The 19,901-nt window shown below is 37.0% G+C and overlaps 1 pseudogene; it reads left to right on the forward strand.

Annotated features, from left to right (window-relative positions):
* Positions 1 to 14,637, forward strand: part of LOC135717592 (brahma-associated protein of 60 kDa-like) — a 28,648-nt pseudogene extending 14,011 nt beyond the window's left edge.
* The last annotated feature ends 5,264 nt before the right edge of the window (positions 14,638 to 19,901 follow it).

A 19,901-nucleotide genomic window follows, 5' to 3' on the forward strand; every position in this document is an offset into this window, starting at 1 on the left:
GCATTGGTATAATTGTGTGGCAAGTCCAAGCATACTTCTGTACCCAGGGAGGTCGAGAAATTTTCCAACCCGAAAAATTCCTAGACCGGACTGGGAATTGAACCCAGCCACCTCCAGCATGGTCATGCTTTGTAGCTGCATCTTTACCGACTGAGCTAAGGGAGGCATTTGGTAGTGCGATCACAATTGACGTGAAAATGGACGATTGCGGTGAAAAGTTAAGCAGTGATCCAATAACCGCCAAGCGTAATCGTCGTACGATCCATAAGTGATCGCATCTATCACTCAATTTGGAAACAAATTCTTTAAACTTTAATCGCTCTTCCGTTGCCAGACAAATTTTCAACAGTCAAATCAGTGCCAACATTTCAAAGGGGCGTAATTAATTTAGTAAACAATGGCTTTAACCGTCGATTCCTCGCGAATTAAAGCTCACCATTTTAAATTAACGTTGCTAGTTGGAGAGGATACATTCCGCTACCTGTTGGTGTCATTACTGTCATTAATTTTCATGCGTGAACGATGAGTCCGTTTCAGCTTCAAATAAAAACCGCACGGATAAGGTTTCTGTCGCTAGTTTCCGTGGTTCAAATGGAGTTCCCTCGCCTGATCGGCGTTCAAGCAGAAGCCGGTCTTCCAAAATCAGCGAAGCTGATAGCCACCTTAGAGCCCTGTTGTTGGAGGAGCAGATTGAGGAAGAAGAACTAAAGGCTTAGATCGAACGGGACAGGATCCGGGCTGAAAAGCAACTGGCTGCGTTGCAAATTCAACAAGACCTAGCGCTGAAGACGGAACAGAGCAAAGTGAATTTCCTAAAGCGAAAGCATGAACGTGAATCGAAGAAGAATGAACTGAGGTCTGGTTCAAGTCACGACTCGAGCATCTCCAGCAGATCGAGTGAGTGCATCAGTACATCGAGACGTGTTTGCAAATGGCTGTCTTAGTCAGAAAAAATGAAGACAGATAATGCAAACATTAAGCCGTCTCACCAATGGGCTCGACCATTATTTCACGAATCAGGAGCAAGAAATCATGTACCTGCCTCTGAGCCAGGAGTGAAAGAAATCTTGTCTCAGGCTTTCAAGGCATTGCAGAGTCGAAATGTCAAAGACCTGCCTTCGTTTTCTGGTGACGTAATGGAGTGGACGATTTTCGAGAGCGAATTCAAAGCGTCCACTGAGTAGTTTAAGCTGACCGATCGCGATAACCTGAGGCGGTTGAATAAGGCGCTGCAAGGTAAAGCGCGCAAGACCGTGGAATCATTGCTTTCATCTCCTGATAATGTACAGCAGATCAGGTGAAGAAGTACACGATGTCCTGTGTCAAGTGTCGTGAGTTTAGAGCAAAACCGAACTTCCGCAAATAGGAAACCTACCACCGGAAAGAACAACCCCGTTTGTGTTCCCGTTTACATGTACGGGTATTGATTATTTTGGACCGTTGTCTGTAAAAGTTGGTCGTCGTGTTGAAAAGAGGTGGGTAGTATTGTTCACGTGTATGACATCAAGAGCTGTACACCTTGAAGTCGTGCCATCTCTAAACACGGCCAGCTGCATAATGGCCATCCGCTGTTTCATGTCCATCTGTGGCTTACCATAGTGCATCATGACCGACAACGGTACCAACTGGTGCAGATGCTGAACTGAAGGAACTGGTGAGAACTCTGGATCAGCCGCAGATTCGCTGAGCGTCAGAGGTGTAGAGTGGAAGTTTATTCCCCCTGGTGCTCCGCATTTCGGAGGTTGCTGGGAACGTTTAGTACGCTCTGTGAAGACTGCTCTTCGTGCAATGTTACGGGATAGGCACACAGTAAACAACAGATCTTTGACACACGTTCCGGATGACCCCCTGGACCCTGAACCGATAACACCAAACATGTTGCTGCTTGGCCGAAACAATTCAATCCAGTTCGACCATACCTTTGATGAACGAAATCTTAACTGTCGTGCTGCCTACAAGCATTCTCAGATCTACGCGGATCGTTTCTGGCACAGGTGGATAGCCTCGTTCCGTCCGGAGTTGATCAGAAGCCGCAAGTGTCCGGTCACAACAGGATTTACCTCGATTATCATGTCGGTGATCTAGTGATGATAGTGGACGAATCGCTGCACCGAGGAAGCTGGTCGAAAGGAGTTGTAGATGAGATGTAATGGAAAGGGCCGAATGGAAAGGTGAGAACAGATGCGGTGTGGACATCAAAGTCAACCTACAAAAGACCTGTAAGCAAGGTTGTGCTGCTCCAGGCCATCAGCTCGGTTCCTGGCCCGGAGAATGTTGCTAACACTGCCAGTCCGAACGGGTATCGCAGTCGTCGCGCCGTCAACCGTCAGGCCACCCCTTAGCGTAACCATAGCAACAAAATAAAGATCGTAGCAAGCGGGTGTGAAAATTTGTTCACAGAGTGAAAAAGTTAGTTGATTTGTCTGTGATTATTGGTCTAGATTTTCGAGCCGTCGGATTGTTTAGTGTCGGAAAAGCGGAGGATAGTGTAGTGAATTTCAGCTATGGATCGTCATTAAGGGGAAGGTTACCGGCCCAAAAATAATAATAAAAAAAATCGGTACGTTTTTAGTTTTTCTAAAAATATTGGGAAAAATTATCAAAATCCAAGAAAATCAGTTTCTTCCTTAGATTTTTGTCAAAAATCACATGTAAATATATTTTTTCTATCTCATCGTAAAAAAATGGACTCTCAGCAAAACCGAAAAGTCGATGTTTTGTGTTTTTTTAGTCCAACTTTATGGTGAATTTTCTTTGAAAAATTAGAAAAAAATGTGATTTTTTAGATTTTTGATACCTTTTTTCAATATTTTTAGAAAAATCATAACGTATTTATTTTTTTCGGAGCGGTGAACTTCCCCTTGGAATCTAGTAGTGTTCAAAAATTGGAAATCTCTGTTCTAGTATTCGGCCAAATGACCGGACACCTGTGAACGAACTGATCAACCTAGCGAGAATAAGCGTGAATTTGACTTCAGTGATTTTCACACATACATATTTATGTACACACACAATTCACTGCTTTGAAAGTTGATACATATTTATTTATCGTCAAGTGAAAATTGATTCAATGATTCTAATTATTTTATGATTAAGAAGAGTTTTCATAAATAATAGACATAAGAATAATAATTTCATTATTCTGTAATAATTATGATCGAAAAAATAAAGGGAAAATTTATTCCCGATTTTGCCAGCTTCCCGTTTTTGTCAGCCTGCAAACTTTTAGCATATTTAAAACTATGAATTCTTAAAAATTGACAAAAATCGCGGAACAAATATTTTTTTTTATATTTTTTTACTTTTTGTTAGAACAGATTTTATGTTATTTTTTTTCACAGGAAACGGTTGAAAATTAATCAAATATTGTTTCTTGTGTTAAAAATATATAAAAAACGTACTAACAAAAAGTTGAAAAATTTTACAAAAACTTTTTGTTCTACGAATTTTGTTTTGAATATTTCAAACATTTCCATTTTTATGAGCTTTTTTTAGATATTTTAGATTTTTACACTTTTTTGGAATTTTTACTATATTTTTCTTAAAAAGTTTCGGACGTCATTTCGATCAGAAAAAGACGTTTACGTGTTACAATATATTGAAAAATGTCAGAGACGCCATTTAAAAAAAATACAAGATCCAAAATGGCAGAATTTAGGAAATATTGGAATGATTTCTCATATCAAACCATTATGCAAATTTTTATGCAATTCGGAGAAGGTCGAGTTTTTCCAAATCGTCTTTTGACGTGGAACTGCTCAAGAGTCGCGTGGATTTATTTAACAGCATTTTTTTTTCGTTTTTGATTTTATTTTACTTACGTTACGTTCCTGTTACGTAACATTTTTCCATTACCCCTCCCCCATACGTAAACAATAAGTAACTCAAACTCCCTCCCTCCCTTCTTCATGCATCACGTAATTTGTGCACGAAGCCTTATGTGTACATACAGCATACGTCCAAGCCTTTAACTTTTCTTAAGTGCGGTAAAGGATGCATTAGGTTCAGTTAGGTTGTCAAGAAGTCAAGAAGAAGGGATCACACAAAAGTACTTATTTTTTCGAAAATAAAAGGTGATTTTCTTCGTACTGAGAAAATTATATTCTTAATACAATTTATAATCAAGATCTACCAAGCAAGCTGATGTTTTAAAATTTTGAAACTTCTCAGAGGTTGTTTTAGGCAGTTTTTCACTATTGGGGCTATGACTATGTGCCATTGTTAATTATGCAATTCGCAAAAATTGACACCGCCTGATGGAACTTATCAGCTAGAACAAATTAAATGCTTTTTAGATCCTATATCCTATTAAATACATTTACTCCGGTAAATTTTCATTACAAACTGCATTTCCAAACTGCAAACGACTGCAGCACTCATTCATCCGCTAATTGAAATATATACGATTTTGCAACATGCACTTCTAGCAGTGGGAACTACTTTCCAACAGCAAGGATCGTTTCCTGCTCAGTAAATTGGGTGGCAGTTCTGCAACCCACTAAAAAAAAAATCAACTCATTTATGCAATCTCTTGTGCGCTCATTCTCAGCTTGCACTTAAATTCAATGAAAAATACATAAATTTTAAATCATACTAGCTCTCGCTCTGGAAGCTAGCTAGCCGTCGTTCTGGTGCAGCACTACACCACCACCATCGCCGTCGAGTTGTCGACCATAGTGAAGTTCTTATTCCTTTTCATCTAGGGCTGTGTGCATAGCGCGCTAAAACTTTACTCAACTCAATGAGAGAAATGTAAAGCATAAGGACACGGCTGCAGGTGTTAACAGTCAAAGGAAAAGTGTCCGGAGCCAGCTATAAATAAATTAGCATAGTCATGGAAGAGCCAACCAGGTGTGAAAGTATGCTATTTCTCAGTCGTGATTTTTTACACAGTGCTCAGATTCCTACTTTGTCTGATTTCTGTATGATGAGGAAAATGTTACGATCCAGAAAGTGGCGTCGTAAGTATGCGTTACAAGGGTGACGTGAACCACGCGTAATGTTATTTGTGTAGGACAACTAAAACAATGAAGGCCCACATTCCACTCCTAAATAGCAAATATTTGTACTACACCTCATTAGGGACTATTCATGAGCCAAATATTGTGGAGTGAGGTGGGGAGGGTGGCGTATATCTTCGGTCTATAGTTTATGAACAGCCCCTTAGACCTTATGAAACAGTTGAGTAGAAATAAATTAGTGTCATTAAACTATTACCACTACTAACATATTAAAACTCATTCATCATCGTCACTCACTGTGATTACCGTATGCATTTTAAGCATATCTTCAACTGGTGTCAGGTCATTAGACCGAAATACGTAAGACCTAAGTACGTTACGCCGAATGGGTCATTAGACCGAAGTACGTTAGGGAAGATTCATATACTATGTCATAGTCTAAGAGGGGATTTTGGGGGGAATTGGAACCAAAGAGCAGTGTTAGATTTTTAACAATGTCTCAACAATTTATGACTCTTTATCACACCGGAAAAGTTAATAAATTTCACAGTCATATTTGATAGAAAGATCCAATGTTTTGTTCAAACTCGTTTGGAAAAAGGTGAAGTGCGGGTTGTGTTTAGTATGACGGAAATTAGATCTTAACCCTACTCGTTTTGTAGTGGTCATCTCGCGGTTGTTTTAACATCCTGAGCCAAAATCGAATCCATATATCAAGTAAATCTCGATATGGGAGGTGTAAATTTTTAAAACATGCGACAAACGGTTTTTATGTTCTCCGTCCCCAGAGTGAATGGGATACATTCGGTAGATTGGATGAAAAATGAAAAAAAAAGACTGCAATAAAAAAAAACGCGTTTCTCCGTCAAACCAAACCAGAACCAGAAGGAACAAGGATATAATTCAATTTAACTTGTATTTCAATAATGTAGAGCGGAGTTTGTTTCTGTGTCGCAATTTCAAAGTTTAATCTCGCAGCAGATTAAATAATACCCGGTCAATGTTTGTTACGTTTCACGCGCTTCGTTTCATGAGTTCAAGCGCCGCTTTTGTGTATGTGTTCTTCGGGCAAACGTTATGTTTTTTTTTACAAAGCAAAGGGTGAACATTTTAATCCTTTATTTTATGTAGCAATTTTTGTACTACTGCAAGTGATTCAATTTCCAATCCGTTTGGGTACAATTGCATTTTGTTTTTCAATATCCATCCTATCTCAATTCGGCAAGGTCTGGAAAAGTGCTATATTGTGCACTTTGTGTAAATATTGACGGGATTTCGTGGGAGAACAAATCATGAAGATGGAAATATTCTCACATGTTGCTGTTGAATTGGTGTTTACAGTTCAGCGTTCATTTCTAGTGATTGGTGTTTCTAGAGACATTCGCCGCCAAATTTGCAATTAGCTATAAAATGAACTCGAGTTTTGTTTGTTTCATGCAACACGTTTAACGTATCATTTCTATAACGCCTAGTTAGACTATCAGCACGAAACGGAAATGAAAAAGAAGCACGCTTTGATCGAAAGGCTGGCTGTGGATTATCTCGTCGTTGCTTTTCTCACCCCTTTCAATGAAAGTAATGTCTGCAAAGATATCAGAAATACAAGGTCTTCAAAACTATGGATAGTGTATGACACAATTGATTCACTAGATGGCGCTAAAACGAAAATGATCAAGTTGCGCCATCTTATATACTCATTTTAAAATGCTATCTGCAGATCCTGCTCATATCGATGGCTCCCGTCTTCAGCAAAGTTGTTCAGATGGACAAGACCTATCTTAAGGGAAAGAGATTAGTTCTGAATTCACTCACGAGGCAGCGTTAGTGCGACATTTATTTTGAATTGTTTGCCCTAACTTAATATCTTGACTAGATAGAAAGTTTCCGTCTTGGGCAAAATTGTACATATGAACAAGATCTATCCTAGAAATAGCCTTGGTCTTATAGTAGTTGGCAACTGGGGAAGGCTGAAGAGCTCGATATTCTAATTAGTTAAAATTTCAAATAAATGCAAACGATATAAACTAAAGTTAAGCTCCATCGATCTCTGTCGAGCGAATTCTAAACAATGATGATTATCATTTAATTGTTTAAGTTCATCTTAAAAACTTTGCCTAAAAAGCTCGAAACAGCGTGAAGCAACAGAGTGAACTGATGCGTAAATTCTGAGGTAAACTGTTTACGTGAGTCTTCTATCTAATCAAGATGTTAAGTTTGAGCAAATAATTCATAATTAATGTTATACGAGCACCAGCTGGTGAGTTGATTTAGTGATGAAATTTATTCCTCAAAATAGGTCTTGTCAATCTGAACAACTTTTCTGAAAACGGGAGTTGGACTTTTTATCAAAAAATAGGTCTTGTCCATCTAAACAACTTTTCTCAAGACGGAAACCTTCTATCTACTCCATCTGAGGGCAAACAATTCAAAATGAATCTCACACTAGCGCAGACTGGTGAGTGACTTCTGAGCTGAACTTTTTACTCAAAAATAGGTCTTGACCATCTGAACAACTTTACTCAAAACGGGAACCTTCTATCTACTCCATGTGTTAAGTTAGGGCAAATAATTCAGAATTAATATCACACTAGTGCCACATAGAGTCATTTCTGAGCTGACCTTTTTACCTAGAAAGGTCTTGTCCATCTGAGCAACTTTGCCCGAGACGGGCACATTCTATCTATTCAAGATGCTTAGTTAGGGCAAATAATTCAAAATGAATGGCACACTAGTGCTGTCTGGTCAGTGAATTCTGAACTTAACTTTTTACCTTACGGTCTATATATATAGGCTGTAATGTGAACGGGGTAAACATTGTGAAACACTAAAACAAAACTGGAAAAATTTGTTTAAAGACTTATGAAGTCGGATTATCGCTCAGCAGATCAAAGAGACTTTTTGTAAGTCTTGTAAGCTGTCCAAAAGGAATAAAATTTCTCTGTTTATAGACTTCTCACAAGTCTTTCTACAATTTTTTCTGAGCCTTGCTTGTACAAAATTCCATTAGGGTATTTCTCTTGTGGTTTTTACAGAACGCAAGGACGTTGTGATATTTTTAGAGTTTCTATAGAAGGGAAGTTTCCATGAAATTTGATTGCTAACAGTTCAGAATAGAGATCCCGGTTTGCTGGAAGGGGGCTTATAAAGCACAAAGTCTGTGAAGGAACATTCAAGTGTTCAAAGTATCATCCGTCATCCATAGGGGAACTGGGGTTAATAAACTGAACAGGAATCGTATTTCCTATCAAGGTATCCAACGGTAACATCAATTAGGACAAACATCTCTGATTGTAAGTTTAGCGACAATTGCATTATTAACAAGCACACATACTCGAGGCATTAGAGGCATTATACGTAAGTTAGTAAAGGGCGAACACGAAATTATTGCGACACCGAAAATGTCATGCCAATTTTCTTATAATGTTTAGAATCAAACCAAAATTTTAGGGTAGTTTTATACATATTTTTACTTCAAAAATCAAAAGAAAAGTTAATCGATGGAGCCTTGAGTGTAAAATTGAACGCATTTTCGCTTGATGCCCTCCATCAAAGTCTTTACAGTGTCATCCGGTACCAGTTTCTCAGTTTTTTCCATTTTCTTAACATGTCCTTCTCGTCTTTGACTGTCTTCTTGCTCTTCCGAAGTTCCCGCTTCATTATTGCCCAGTACTGCTCCACCGGGCGCAGCTCCGGACAGTTTGGCGGATTCATGTCCTTTGGAACAAAATGGACAGAATTGGCCTCATACCACTCCAGGACACTTTTAGAATAGTGGCATGATGCCAAATCTGGCCAAAATAGCGGAGCTTTGTCGTGCTGCTGCAAGAACGGCAAAAGGCGCTTCTCGAGGCACTCAGATTTGTAGATCTCGCCATTTACTGTGCCCTTTGTCACGAAAGGCTCACTCCTCAGTCCGCAAGAGCAGATGGCCTGCCAAATGAGATATTTGGAGGCGAACTTCGACATTTTCTTCTTCTTAAATTTGTCGTCCACATCGAACTTGCTCTTGCCGGTGAAAAACTCCAACCCCGGATTTTGCTTAAAATCGGCTTTTATATACGTTTCGTCGTCCATCACACAGCAGCCATATTTTGTCAGCATCTTCTCGTAGAGCTTCCGTGCCCGAGTTTTAGCCGTCGATTGTTGCCGCTCATCGTGGTTTGGGAAGTTCTGTACCTTGTATGTATGTAGTCCAGCTCTCTTCTTTGCATTCTGGACGTAGCTCTGCGACATGCCGATCTTTTTAGCCAAATCACGGCTTGAGACGTTGGGATTTGCTTTAATCATCCGCTTCACCTTTCCCTCCGTCTTTTTGTTCTCCGGTCCCGGTTTTCTTCTAGCTCTTTTGCCGTGGTCCAACGTCAACCGCTCCTGGAACCGCTTCAACACTCTGGAGACGGTTGAATGGTGAATGTTCAACATTTTTCCCAACTGCCGGTGCGACAGGTCAGGAAATTCCAGGTGTTTGGAAAGAATTTGTTCTCTCAACTCGCGTTGGTTCACCTCCATTTTCGTTGAATCGAAAAACACGACTTCGAGTTTGACAGCATGTACACAATACACATCAATGGGAAAGTGTGCAAAATTTGGTTGATTTTTACCCAATGGTAAAAAAGTTATGCCCTGTTGAATGTGTCACAATAATTTCGTGTTCGCCCTTTAAAAGTTGGGTTCACGAGGTTTCTGAGGCTGTGTTCCATTTGTTGAATTTTCACTTAAATTTGACAAATAGAAAGTTATCAAATAAACCTGCTATTGTGCCAGACTTATTTCTGACCGACCAAGAATATCAATTTTGACAAACACCTTCTCGAAAATCACACGATCACAACAGAGGGATTTTCGAACATTATTATTTATTTTCGAAATGTCAACATTTTAAAAGAAAATTCACCAAATGGAACCAATCCTCTGGCATGACCATTGGTTCGTGAAGCTGCCGTCAGTGATAGTGGTGGCGCTAATGTCAGCATAATTTTAAGTCTCGTTCATGCGTTACCAGCGTTGCCAGGTCATTTTCAGAAAAATCTGGACCAGGTAAAATATAAAATCTGGAAAAATCTGGAATGCTCCAAAAAAACCCGTTTTTAACATAATGCTATTGAAATCAAAGTGATGTGCCAATCTCCCGTAAAAAAAGGTCAGTATGATCATCTGGAATTTATTGAAAGTAGGAACTTGAATGGTTATAAATTACATGTTTAAATAAATTATATAAAGCAAATAACTTGTAAGCATTGCTAAATTATCCAGAAGTTGAAAAGTTTTGACACGGTGTGCCCAAAAAGTTCAAATATCTATTACGCGGCATTTCAAAAATTGAGTCAAATGTGGGTAAAAAACAGCAGAAAATATGGTTAGAATTGTATTTTAATCTGTAACTTTTTTTAAAAAAGAATGAGAAGCAAAGAATCAAGGAAATTTGATGGGATGGATTTTTTGAACCATTAGTCAATGTATTCCTTACTTTTTGATGCAGTACCAGAATTTAAAGATTTTATTAGTTCTATATAATTCTAATATTACTCTGAGGTTGATCAGATTAACAGTTTAATTCTTGAAATCATACGACACACAACACCCAGCAGAGCAGTAGGCAATTTTATTTTGAAGCCAAATTCACCGGGCTGAAGTGGGAATCAAAGCCTAACATCGTGGAACTCCCACACAGTTTACCTAAACTACGGGTAACTCCACTATTCTCATGACCATTATGAATAATTTTATGCCAAAGAATAATTTTATTATGTTACTAAAATGAAAGTGGATCTTGCAATGATTTTAAATTCCCGAATTTATATTTTTCCTGCGTCCCAGATCATGAACTTCTTTGTTAGTCTGAATTTACTTGGAACTCTTCACAGGATATCTTCGCCTTTTTTTTAGTTCGATTTGAATCATCCTAGAATTCCATCATATTCCTTTTGAATATTCCCCTAAAATAATCTTGAAAATATCTAAACTTTTCCAGTAACATTCTAAGAGTTCTTAGCATTACCTCTTGTAATCTCTTGTAAATCACTCTCTAATTCCACAACTCCTTCAAACTGGCAAGAATTGGCTCAATTTTGTGTCCATTTTTCTCTATGAAATTCTTAAAATATTCTTAACAATTTACTTGGTACACTCTTCAGAATGACCGTCACACTCTTCTCAGACTTATCCGATAATTTCGTTTGAACTGCTTTGTAGGCAAGGTCAGAATTGTTTTGAGATCCTTTTCAGTATTACCTCAGTACTCAAGTACTTTTCCAAAATGGTTTTGAAAGTCTCCCAGAAATTGCGCTTAAAATTTTATTAAAATTAATCTCCATAGAAAAATTGGACAAAATTCCTTTGAAATTATTCTCACGATACGTATCAGCATACTCCTTAAGTTTCATCATAAGAATTTTCTATGATTTATCTTCCGGATTGTATTTCCTTTATTGACTAAATCTCCATGCAATTGTCATCAGAGTTGACAAGACAATTGACACCTTCTTCAACCAGAGGTTGCACAGACTGAATATTTTACACTAGACAGCGGACAACACACAACACCAATTAGACCAGTAGGTTGCCAAAATTTAAACCGGGAATTTAACCCTCACTTCGTGGCACTCACAATACGACTAAATGATGAGTGACACCGCATGACCCCGAAGCCCACAAAGATGGATGTAATTCTACTCATAAGTAGCTTGAAATTCTCCTTTGATTTCACAAAGAATTTGCCTCACACTTAACTGTGAACTATTTTTAGAAAAAACAATAAAATACATCGAGAACACCACGCACTTGAGAAATTTTCACCTATACCGTAACGTTACCATGGATGTTTAAACAAATGCATAAACGAAGCTGAAACTCGTAATGTTTATATCACCTGTCAATAACTGACGTATAATCGAGCCAAAGCGCCTACAAAAACTGGCTTGAAGCCAAGCAAAGTGTTCTTGGATGACTTATGTGCCACCGGAGTGAATGGAACACAGCTTTATACCCCGTACAGACTATGGCTTATATAATGTAATATAGGCTGTCTTGCAATGAGCACTCGTACATCTAGTTTTCACTGGAAATCCTATGTATAAGTGCTCATTGCAAGACAGCCTATATTACATGATATAAGCCATAGTCTGTACGGGTTATAACCTTTTCGAACGTAAGGTTCTTTCTTGTATACTCTAAAATATTACTAAACATCGGTAGATTAAAATTAATTCATGGTTAAGCAATATTTATACATTGCTCTGATTACAGTTTGGCTTCACAATAATACCAAGTTCGAATAAAGATGTGGAATTCGTTCAGTTTTCAAATTAAAAGTTTCACACGTCATGTCAAACACGATGGGACGTTAAGTTTTCTCTCCATCCTGATGAATGTGGGCGTCTTAGTGGAATACCTGTATAAAGAGAGAGAGAGAGAGAGAGAGAGAGAAGGATTAGTAATTTCCATTTAATTCCTTATTTGCTTATCCTTGGCAGATACCCGTATTCCGTCAAAAATGTGCAGACTTCTTCAGTGTCTTGTACTAATCGTCGAGTATTAGTACAAGACACTGAAGAAGTCTGCACATTGTAGACGAAATACGCGTATCTGTTAAAGATAAGCAAATAAGGAATTAAATGGAAATTACTAATCCTTCTCTCTCTCTTTATACAATTTTTTTTTCCAGTTTTCTCGCGTCGGTCTCGTCTATTTTTTGTGTTGGATTACGATTGAAAAGAACGTTCAAACGGCTGTAAGGTATTATTATTCTAGTTGACATAATTTATAGTAAAATAAGGAATTAGCTATCGATATTTTCCTGAATCTAAAAGAAGGTCTTGGAGGAGAAGAACGCAAATCAGCTGTTGATGAAGCAGAAGCACAAACTGCGAATCTTCATTTTAAATACGCTCTATCCCAGGTTCTATCCGTACAAGGAAAACGATGTGCCGACCCGTGTTCCGAGAGATCGGTTGCATCATGGGAACATCGAGACGATGGGCAACAGCTGAACGACACCAAGTCGGATCCGAGCAAGATGAAATATAAACTCTCAAGTTTAATTAAATCGTCCCCTCCGAAGTAAGGGAGAACAGCCCATAATGCACCCCTGGGGTAAAATGCCCACTTATAGAAAAACAGCGATAACTTTTCCTCAGATGCATTTTCCTTGTAACGGTTTGTGATTGTTTTCAACTGGAGGTTTAGCAAATAATTCTTGATCATAAAATCATGTATTGACCTACTGATTCCTTAAAAAAAAATGCATTTTGTGCAAAACAGGACACAGTTGAAAATCATCGACTGTAAATTAAGCTTTTATCATCATGTATCACAAAAAAAAATAAACAAATTACGTTTCGTATATTTTTTAGATATTTTACTTGATGAATCACAGTTTAACATTCTATTGAGATTTTGAGACCTTATTTCTGATGTAACATAAAGAAATAATCATTTGAAATACCGCATCCCTTTGCATTATCTACTTGCAGGGGTTATGGTTTGTTTACCATGGGGTGCATTTTACCCCAATGTTGTGGTGCGTTTTGGCCATTGTTGTCGTGCGTCTTGTCCCAATGTTATGGTGCATATTGCATCATGAATCAGGCGTTTTGCCCCGCTATCATTTTGGAAGCAATTTAAAAAATACCTTGAAAGTCATGGAAAATCATCCTTTTGTAGTTCTAAATCACTCGATCTTTGTAGAAAACATGGTAATGAACCAAACGCCATTACTTTCTTCTTGATTTTAGCTTCCATTCGCCAGCCATTGACGATTTTGCTTAAAGGGTGCGTTTTGCACCATCCTACCCTAATACGACAAGTTGTTCCGGGGGAAAAGGGCAAGGCGTCCAAGGAGATTTTAGTGCGGTAAGAATCCCACACATCGTGTCACCGCGACTGTGCACCTGGTTGTCAAGCGGTGGCATGATGGTCTTTTGAAAGTTTCCTCCTTACCAAAAAAAAACACATACACACACTCTATTCAGGAAACGGTTGAATTCCAGGTGAAGCGCTATGGGTATCGTAAAGTTTGTTGTGCGATTTTGCTGTCGACTATCTTAGATCCGGTTGGCACGTCTGCTGCGAGTTTACACCCACGCGACCGGTCATCATTTCCGCCTTGTGTCAGTACATCAAGACACACAAGTCGCAGGACACCCACGAACGAGCGTACAGTACTTGCGGTATTTGGAAGAGATCTTCGATAGCCAGCGGCTGAAGTTTTTGCTGAGATCCCACAGCGTCGTAGCCCGTTGATGCACCTACCGGATCCAATCGTCATTAAAAACGTATGCTGGTAACATGGATTGAAGAACAAACTAACTGCTTGTTACGACATTGACGTCGATGTGAAAGAACCAGACGAACAACTTCCTGCTGAGCAGGAGATTCAAACCCTGGACAGCAAGATCCACGACACGGTCGAGAGCACCAATCAGCAGAGGTCGAACCGAGAGTTCTTCCTTTGCCAAGGATTCGCAAACGTTCATCCCCAAGTCGATCGTGTTGTAGACGTGAGATCTCAAGACGATGACCGATATTGTTGGGAATTTGGAAGAGTAACACTGCGCTGAATGCTACTGCTAACTGTGGGCAGGAAGTCGTTTCTAGATACTTCTTCACCAAGGTCAACCAGAAGCGGATCAAACTGGAGCAGGCGTTGGGAATTCGAAAGATTCCCAACACTTTCTAGATAAGTCAAGAATCGGAATCCAATCAGGGGCTCCAAGAAAGAGGTTGAAAAATAAAAAAAAAATTACAATTTTCCCCGTTTGTTATTATTCACGCTTAAGCAAATAAAAATAAGCATGAAACAAAATTATTGACAGCAGCATCAAAACCTAAGCCCGGATAAATAACAATTATACATAGACAGAATACGTGCACTTTACCGTATGCGTGATAACACTAGTTTACAGCATTTTTGAACTCGGTAAGGTGATGATCATTTCCAATGCAAAATCCTACGCTGAATTCAATGCCGTGGTCAGAAAAAATTAAAGTAGAGCCATTTTTGAGATATACAAAAATTTTGATTTTTTGAATTTTGGACAAAAGTACGATTACTAAAATGTCAATATCTTTGGAACTAGTAAACCAATTTTAAATCTTTTTTTTTTGAAAATGAAGCTAAATAAATTTGCTATCGTTCACTAAAATATTATGTTTTAATTAAAAATTTAATTTTGAAGTCATTTAAAAATTTACAGCATTTTTTTTATTTTTCCTGCGAATTTTCCATAAAAATCTTGTTTTAATCAACATTTTTAATGGGATAAAAAGATTCAAAAAATCATTCCATAATTTATTCTTAAGGCCATCGTTCGGACATTTTGAGCCGTTTGTCTGTGATTTGGGTGGTTTTCCAGGAAACGTCCCGAAAATCCTGTGAAGGAAAGCGAATATCGGGAAACAAATTCCGTCCGATTGTAGCCAAGGATTTTGTTTTCCTAGTGGGGTAAAATTTGGGTGGAAAAGTGCATTCAACTTCAAGTGGTGTGCTTTTTCCGGGAAAGTGGCATTTCCACCCAAAGAGAATATGCACGTGAGTGTATATGTGCGCGCAAGGAAATGCAATCTTGCGCCTATGTTTTCCCGGGAATTTCCCAAGAAAGTATACGATATTTTTATACCAGGACATTCTGCAGACTATGCACAACATGATGGTATACATAAACATATGATTTTCGAAAATTTGTAGCATGGTTTTTCAATTTCCAAACCATGCGCCAAACATTCTCGCTGTAAATTTGTCACGGACATAGTAAAGAAGCAATCAGCAATTACGCATTTGTTTTACCACGTTGCCACATTTTCTTGTTCGTAGGTCCACGAGTCCTTTTTCGCTAGTTCGCTCATCATATCAAATTGATCAGGAATTCTTCCGAATGTCAAAAATTATATCGAAGACCTACGACGGATCCGAAATTAAAATTGAGATCTCCATTTATTCTTTCATCATATCAAACTGAACAGGAGTTCTTCAAAATCTTATCTTATCTATCGAAGACCTACGACTTATCGGGATTTGAAATCGAATCCTGCATATTCCCTCATCACATCAAATTGATCATTAATTCTTCCGAATAATCAGAAATTATATATAAAACGTATGACTAATCGGAAATTGAAAATGAGTTCTCCATATATTCCACCAACACATCAAATTGATCATAAATCCTTCTGTAGACATTCGGGCAGTTAGAATATATTTCAAAATACAAGGATGGTCAAAAATTCTTCCAAACTATCAGAAGTTATATGGAAACCCTTCGATTGATTGCAAATTGAAATCAAATTCTTCATTAATTCCTTGATCATATCATATTGGAATTATCAGGAATTATTCCGAATAATAAGAAATTATATCGGAAAATGAAATCGAGTTCTCCATATGTTCCCTCATCACATCAAATTGATCAGGATTTCTTCCAAATTATCAAAATTAATATCGAACACGTATAACTAATTGGAAATTGAAATTGAGTTCTCCATATATTCCATCAACATATCAAATTAATCAGAAATCCTTCTGAAGAACTTCGGGCAGTTCGAATGTATTTCAAAATACAAGGATGATCAGGAATTATTTCGAAATTTCACCGAATTATCAGAAGTTATATGGAAACCCTATGATTGATTGGAAATTGAAATCGATTTCACCATAATGTGTACCCTATGTACCATATCAAAGTGTTCAGAAATTCTTCCGGATTATCAGAAATTATATTGAAGGTCTTCGACTAATAGAACAATTGCAACCAATTTTTTATATATATCTCTCAATCAAATCAGGTTGATCAGGAATTCTTTCGAATTATCAGAAATTATAAAAAAAAACTTCCTGATCAGAAATTGAAATCGAGTTGTCCTTATGCCCTTACCATATCAAATTGATCAGGAATTCTTTCGTGTGACCAAAAATTGTATCGAATACCTACGAATGGTGGGAAATTGAAATCGAGTTTTATCAGGACATCTTCCGAATTATCAGAAATTATATCGAAGACCTACGACTGATCGGAAATTGAAATCGAATGATCCATATACACTAGACCTGTTCATTTTAATTGAAATGTTCGGAATGTAACGGGTCAACCGTGATTACTGTTCGTCATGTTAATTTGAACTTTTGTGTAAATTTTCAGCAAAATCGGTGATGATTTTGAGGTGCTTCAAGTTAATTTTATGTTTTTAAGGTAATTTACGGCTTACAATATTTGTATCTCGAGACTGAAATAACGAAAACTGCTGTAACAACTTTCATAGCAAAGTTTAATGTGTCATGTATCAACTTTGTGACCAAAGGTTGACTATTAGAAGTGATTTTATTGAAGTTTGACTTAGTTTCATGCTCGAAGATATCTTAAAATGTGAAGAATTTTAAAGTATTTGTTCTACGAATTTTCCACCCGTATGATATAAAAATGTGTAGTGTACGGCATAATGTTCCTCATATTGTTCTAGAAGTTTCATTCCAACATAGTTTTCGTGTTTATTTCATAGATTGAGAGATAAAAATCAGAAAAGAGGCCGTTTTAGCTAAAATTCACAAGACAACAGAACCAATAAAAGTCAATTAGATTGACAGAACATAGTTGCATTGCTTTTCAATGACGACCGATGACTGTTTCATTGATATATGATTTTTTCATAAATATGAATCCTCAGTAGACGTGTTTTTTTTATCAAAGGCAAGTGTCACTCGAGCCATTCAAAATATTTGTTATTTTATAAATTGCCTCATCATATCATATTGATCAGAATTGTTTACGAATTATCAGAAATTGCCACTGATTGGAAATTGAAATCGAGTTCTCCATGTATTCCATAATCACATCAATTGATCAGGAATTCTCCCGAATTATAAGAAATTACATCGAAGACCTACGACTGACGGGAAATTGAAATTGAGTTCTCCATATATTCCATCAACATATTAAATTGATCAGGAATCCTTCTGAAGATCTTCGGGCAGTTAGAATGTATTTCAAAATACAACGATAGTCAGGAAATATTTCGAAATTCTTTCGAATTATCAGAAGTTAGTTGGAAGCTTTACGGCTGATCAGAATTTGGTATCGAGTTCTCCGTATATTTTCTTATCATGTTTAATTGATCATAAATTCATCTGAAGATCTTTTCAGTTGGAATGTATTTCAAAATATAAGGATCTCAGGAATAATGTCGAGACATTCAAATGACCAAAAATTGAATCTACATCGTTTGAATAGTATCCCACCATATAAGAATGATCAGGAATTATTCCAAATTCTCGCATCATATAAAATTCTTTCGAATCATCAGAAATTATGTATAAGCCTCACGGCTGATCAGAATTTTTTTCTCCGAAACACTTTTTATTGTAATTCTGGTTTATTGTAAGAATTTCAATCACATGAATAGTGCATCGCAATTTCATAAAAATAATAATTAGGAAGTCATTATCCAATCTTTATCGAAAGAATTTGAGCGTGTGTGGGTGAAAACAAATATAGCAGGTGAAACTTTTATATTCGCCACAGATTATGATTGTAATATTTCTATTGAAATATTCTTCCAAATAGCCGAATAAATAGTATCTCAATTTCTTCCTGAAATTAAAATTCATATCTATGGCATTTTCAATCAACGCATGCTGATTTCATTCATTTCTGATTCAGAAAATGAGAGCATTCTGCTCGCAGTCATTGGTGTAAATGAGACATTGCAGTTTATTTAAAAAAATTGTTTTCTTAGGACTAAACCAAATAAATCAAGTAAAAATCAGCAGAATCGCTTTCAAGATTTTTTACTTAGTCTAGTCACACGATAAAACAGCAAGAGGTGATGTCTACATAAAACACATATGTTATGGTAAATATAATTGGCTAGCGCAACTTAATTATAATTATAACGCAACCTACTAATTTGGGCATGTTGTAAATAAATTTCATCCTTCCAACGAATGGATTTTTTTTATGTTTCCATCATCAATTAACAAAAGTTATTATTCTGGGGTATTTAATTGTGCGAAAAAAGGGCATAAAATGAGATCTCATACTTCCAATGCAGATGCAATTTTTTGGTGAATCTTTACATTCTACTTTCAAAAAACTCATGGGCTCTTTAGTAAAAGCTTGATACTGTTAATAGAATTGTACACCATATTCTTGATAAAATTCCCAATTTTTGCAAACATCTTTTTTTTTTGGGAAAAAATAGAATGTCAACTTATTTTTAGTTATCTTACGTTTCTCTTCTACACACCATACTTGGGATGATAAAACATGAATGAAATGTATTCGAAAAACAAGAACATTACTTGTATCATATAATGAAGTTATAATTCGGTATAGCAACCCTTAATTACCTGTTTATAACACATTTATAACTGATGGTATTTGATGAAAATTTGCTAGTCATGTGTACCACTGAAATATAACTTATCACTTTCATATTTTAAATAAGTTATATTTAAGATGTATTCATATTTGCTCACGTTTTTAAAACTGACATACGAAAAGATGTTGTTTATAAGGCTAGCAAGTTTTCACCAAGTTTTTTTTTATAAATATGTTGTAAACCGATAATTGAGACATTCAATACCGAATTATAACTTCAAGATAAACAGCATGTCAGAAAGGTTGAATACTTCACAAAAACAATACAACGGGTTTAAAACAAGACGTTTTGCAAGCAATTAATATAGAACTTATTCACAACTGGGATTTGTTTTATTTGTCAAGAACGATGTTGCAAGTGATACTTGGGAACGGACCGTCAGAAAATTGTAAGATACTGCGAGAAAAAATCTAATTCATTTCAAGTCCTGTCAAGAGTTCCTCAGGGCTCGCACTTCGAACCTCTTCTTTTCATTTTGTACGTTAACGATATCTCTCTTATTTTGAAAAAGCTCAAACTGCTTATTCATGCTGATGAAGTACATGTTTTTTTAGACGTGGTGTTGTAAAAGTT

Source organism: Ochlerotatus camptorhynchus, unplaced genomic scaffold (assembly GCF_037179485.1).
Source record: "Ochlerotatus camptorhynchus isolate MF236.1 unplaced genomic scaffold, CSIRO-AGI_Acam_v1.1 ptg000062l, whole genome shotgun sequence".
NCBI lineage: Eukaryota > Metazoa > Arthropoda > Insecta > Diptera > Culicidae > Ochlerotatus > Ochlerotatus camptorhynchus.